Here is a 5,592-nt window from a genome sequence, read left to right on the forward strand (position 1 = left end):
ATCAGATCCTGACTCATTTCTTCGCACCATTTCAATATAGGTAATTTGTTTAAACTCACTGAGTTTCATTTTCCTCATGTATAAAAGGTTAATAAGAACAATTACTCAAAAAGTGTTTGTGAGGATTAAATGGGATCATCCATGTAAAGCACTTGGCATAAAGCCCACAGTATGACCCTGTTAGGCCAGGGACTGCCATAAGTGCTTTCCTTATATTAATTTGAATTAACACCACAATTAATAGATGTTACATTTAATAAGTGTTAGCTATTATTAGCTATTTTTATAATGTTGAATGTATAAAATTACCAGTATTTCATCATTTTGACCTGCAAAAGCAACAATTTAGTGGGTTTGATCTGATATTTATGAACTTAAGACACATAAGCAATTTGGGCAAATCAGTCTGTTAACAGAAAATGGGAGAAGTGGGTAAATCATTTGTATGGTCAAATCTAAAATATTAATCCATTAGTAATATTCTCTGCATGTAATAAGCTGGGGGTTATATTACATTTGCATCCCTGGTCTCAGGACAGAGATAGGAAAGCCCATTTGGAAGGACTGAAATTGGGAGAAGGAGAAACTCCAATACTCCACACCAGCACATTTCTACACTTTTCTGATTATCACCCACATCTAACTACCCACTGGTCCAGGTCTAGCCTAACTTTGTCTACCTGGGCAGAGTTGGTGGATGTCTATAGGAAGTGATTTCAGGAAAACTGCGAAAAGATAAGTATCTTAAAATAAAATGCCCCAAATCCAAACTGGCACTTATCAATATCAATATCACGATATTCCCCAAGAATTCCTGACAACTTTGCAAACAAGCTCCTGCTTAGCTCATTTAGTAGACACTAAGTAGAGTCTCAGCTTAACTAACAGACTGTTGATGGAATAGGGGAGAGGATACATATGTTGTGATGAGGCAAGTGATGGAAAAGGTTAAAATATACACAGTGGAACAAGAGAGCAGGAGGCTTGGATTAAAGACTCAAGAATTAAAGTGGGGACAAAAACTAAAAATAAATGATCCAAACGTACCTGGTTTAACACTGTCTCCCCATGCTCTTCCTAATCCTCTATACTCTGGATCAGTGATAACACCTTCTACACTTCCCGCCCTCCCACTGTGCTCCTGTTCTTTGGCTGGTCTAAAATCACACTTTCCTCAAACCAAGATTACCTCAAACTGCCTTTTTCTGCCTAATATAGTGACTGCTTTCATCTGAGCATCTGCAAAATCAATTTTCCTTACCTTTCACTTCAGAATGCATTTTTAAATATAGCTCCAATAGCTGTTGTGCTTAACAACATCAGTGAATTGCACTCCCATTAAACTTTTTCAAATAACCATTGATATCTGTAAAGATTCTTAGTACCACATTTAACAGAGTCCCTGAGCTGAATGTTCACTTTAAAAAAAAAAAAAAAAAAAAAAGAAGTATTCTCTGAGCTTTAAACAGTTTTTAAATGAACTAACTCCTTATCAGGAGTTTTGGGTTTTTTTTTTTTTTTGTTTTTTTTTTTTTTTTTTTTTTTTTTTTTAATGAAATGAACACAAGCATTAACACGGGAACAGTTGGTCGCTAATCATTAGCTGGAGAAAACTATATTACATGGCTAATGGAAACACTAGGGAGGCATGGGGGAAATAAGAACTATGTGTCAGCAATAGCAATGTATCTGTAGGCAGCTCCAAGTTACCAACTAGGCTTGCGTTACTATAAACAAGACAGAAGCAAAAGAGTTACTATAGCATCATTTCAGCCACTTGAGAATGTACCATATGAGGCATCTCAGGCCTACGAAGGCCACTAAGGAGTAGCTTTGGCATTACTGAGGAACGCACTGGTAACTTAAACCCTATTGGCATGTTTATCAGAAAAGTGACCAATGATAGCAATAGCAATCCCATACATTTGTACAATACTGAATCCACTGACCTCCTTTAACATTGACAACAAACCTAAGAAATAGACATTATAAATGAGGTTCAGTGAATTTGGTAAGGAACCTGCCTAAGGTCACACAGATAATAAATGAGAGAGGCCAAATTTTATTCAACATTACTCAATGAATTTTTACTGACTTCCCTCCCTGTGCAACTCTCTGTGCCAAGCACTGGGGACATGAGAAAATAAAGTCCTAATACCTGTCTTCAGGGAATGCAAAGCCTGTTACAGACAATGGGTGAGTATTCATCCACTCAGCAACTTCCAACTATTGAGGGTCTTCTATGTACCCAGTGTCACTGGGGTGCTGAGAAATGAAAATGCACAAAATAGACAAGGTTCTGGCTACCCCGGAGTATACAATCTAGTAAGTCCAGACAAGTATTTTAAAATAAACAAGACAAAGGCTACATATTCTATGACTCCAACTATATGATATTCTGGAAAAGATAAAATTATAGAGACAGTTAAAAAAAAAACAGTGGTTGCCAAGAGTTTGGGGGAAAATGAGGAAGCAGGGGATGTAAAGAGGATTTTAGGACAGAGAAACTATTCTGTATGATACTATACTGGTGGATATATGACACTACGTATATTTATCAACAACCATATTGCTGTACAATACAGTGAAGACTAATGCAAACTAAAGACTTTAGTTAACCTATCAATATTGGCTGAACGGTAACAAATGTAGCACATTAATGCAAAATTACCAGTTGGGGAAACTGGGTGGTGGGAGAAGGGAGGGGATATATGAGCCTCTCAGTACTATCTCCTCAATTTTAGCAATTTTTTAAGTTTATTTATTTATTCTGAGAGAGAGAGAGCACGCACTTGAGGGGCAGAGAGAGAGGGAGAGAGAGAATACCAAGCAGGCTCCACACCATCAGCACAGAACCTGATCAGGGGCTCAAACTCTTAAACCGTGAGATCATGACCTGAGCTGAAACCAAAACAACCAAATTCAATAAAACAAAGTGATACCACAGAGCCAGGAGGGTGCTATAATGGATCAAAGAAGGCCTCTCTGAGGAGATGACAGAGGCTTGAAAAGAAACAAGCCTAAAGATCATGGCAGTGATCTTGTTATGAGAACCCAGAGTGACTTTGGGGAAGCTACTGGAGAATACAGGGGAGGAAGAGAAGCTAAATCTTCCTCACTCCCTCCACACTCACAGAGCAAGCCACACCCTGGAGCAGCCTTGAAAAAGAAATAAACCAGGTGTGCTTGAGAAACAAACAAATCTTCAGAAGTGAGGGAGTCTGGTGTAAAATGAAGGAGGAACAGACTATATCATGTAGGTCCCTGACTGGCACAATCAGAAGTCTGGATTTTATTTCACTGAAATGAAAAGTTACTGGAGGATTTTCAGCTAAAAGTGACATGATTTGTTTCACATTTTGAAAGAACTGTGGCCACTGTATGGAGAATGGATTGAAAGAAAGCAGGAGTAGAAGAAGACAGACCAGTTTGGAGGTGAGGGAGAAAAGCTTTGGGATATATTTAGGTTATAAAACTAAACGACATGCTCCTAATTAGATGAAATGAGAACAAGAGGGCAGGATGACTTCTACATTTTTTGATGGAGGAGCTGAGTCACTGATTCTGCTATATCTGGACTGGGAAGACAAAGAGAGGTACAGGTTTAGTGGCAACAAGGGTGAAATCAAGAATTCTGTTAAGGTTGGAAATGTGGGAAAAGAATTAAAAATATAGTTGTGATAACTGTCACTGAGATAAGGGCATATTCTAAATAATGTGAAAACACAGAAAAAGGAAAGACTAAATCTGTAAAAGGAGAGAAGGGAAGGAAAAGTTTCACAGAGAATGTGAAGTTTAGCTTGTATATTTAAAAACAATGAAGAGGGATGCCTGGGTGCTGAGCCAGTTGGGCCTCTGACACTTGATTTTGGCTCATGATCATGATCTAATCATCATGATCTCATGGTTTATGAGATTGAGCCCCACTTTGGGCTTCTGTGCTGACCATGCAGAGCCTGCTAGAGATTCTCTCTCTCCCCCTTTCTCTGCTCCTCCTCCACTGTGCTCTCTCTCTCTTTCTCTCTCTCTCTCTCTCTCAAAATAAATAAAAATACATAAAAAATAAAAACAACAAAGAAATGGCCAGTAGGTGAGAATGACATTTGAGGCAGAAGGAACAGCACACATGCAAAGGCAGGAGATCAAAACAGTTTGCAGTAAGCCTCACCCATTGCTCAAAAGCTGTCTCACGGTTAGTGGGTTTGAGTCCCCCATCAGGCTCTGTCCTAACAGCTTGGAGCCTGAAGTCTGCTTCAGATTCTGTGTCTCCCTCTCTCTCTGCCCCTTCCCAACTTGTGTGCATGCTCTCTCTCTCTCTCAAAAATAAACATTTTAAAAAAGGAAAAAAATAAAAATAAATAAAAATAAATAAAAACCCTGAGTTCCAGTCCCAACTCTGCCACTAAGCAGCTAGGCAAGCTGTTTCACTTCTCTGGGCTTATGTCTTCATCAGTAAAAGAAGACTGTAAAACTAAGTTATTTCCAAGGCAATCTTTATGTCTGAAAACCTATAAAACTATGGTTAGTGGTCCTCTTATACCTATATTAAAACTACATAAAATGTTTATGTTTTTATTTATACAAACATACACACAAACATAAATAAATCCTCCATTCATTTAAAAAAGTATTTAAGATACCCTAAAGAAATATATACTGCTGTATAATAAAGAATTTGTCTCATCTTGGAACCCTGGTTCCCAGGAAATAATCTCAAAATCCTTGTAATTTCCTGAGTTATGGGAGTGACTTTGTTATTCATGAGTCCCTTGTGTCATACCTGATTTATACTAATAACTCAGGATGGGGGTTAGTCATTGGAAAGTCCAAACATGGGATTAGAGAACTGGGCCTTTGAGCCAGCCCAACCTCCAGGGAAGAGAGGGGAACTAAAGATTAAGTTCAAACACATGGCCAATGATTCAATGATTCATGACCTATGTCATGAAACTCCAATAAAAACTCTGAACACCAGCTCTCAGATAAGCTTCTTAGTTTGGTGAACACATCGATATGTGATGTGTTTAACCAGGTGATGCCTCCTGCTTCTATCCCAGACCTCATCTTAACTGTCTTATTATTTGGTCCTCATTGCTAGCCTTTTCAATAAAACTATAATCATAAGTATAGTGCTTTCCTGAATTATGTAAGTCATTCTAGCAAATTATCAGACCCGAGACAGTCACAGGAATCCCCAAATTTACAGCCAGTTGGTCCGAAGTCTGAGAGTCTGGGTGGTCTGGGGACCCCCTGAAACTGTGGGTGGCATCAGAAGTGAGGGTAGTTACTTTGGGAATTGTGCCTTTAACTTGTGGAGTCTGTGGTTGGCATCAAATTGCATCATCGCATTGTAATAACAGAAATGAAATAAATATAGAGTTATAGCCAAGAGAAATAAGGATACAAAAATAAAGGGATGAAGGTAATAAGATTACCACTCATATCCTGAGAATGAATTCCAAGGCCTCTTCATAAGGATTTCACACTCAGAATGGTGTGATAGTTAAGAACATAGATTTGAGTCAAAGTTAGAGGACTCAAATCCTACCTGCACCATTCATCATCTGGGTGACAACAGGCAAGTCTGTGAGC

This window comes from Lynx canadensis, chromosome A2 (genome assembly GCF_007474595.2).
Source record: "Lynx canadensis isolate LIC74 chromosome A2, mLynCan4.pri.v2, whole genome shotgun sequence".
Taxonomy (NCBI): Eukaryota; Metazoa; Chordata; class Mammalia; order Carnivora; family Felidae; genus Lynx; species Lynx canadensis.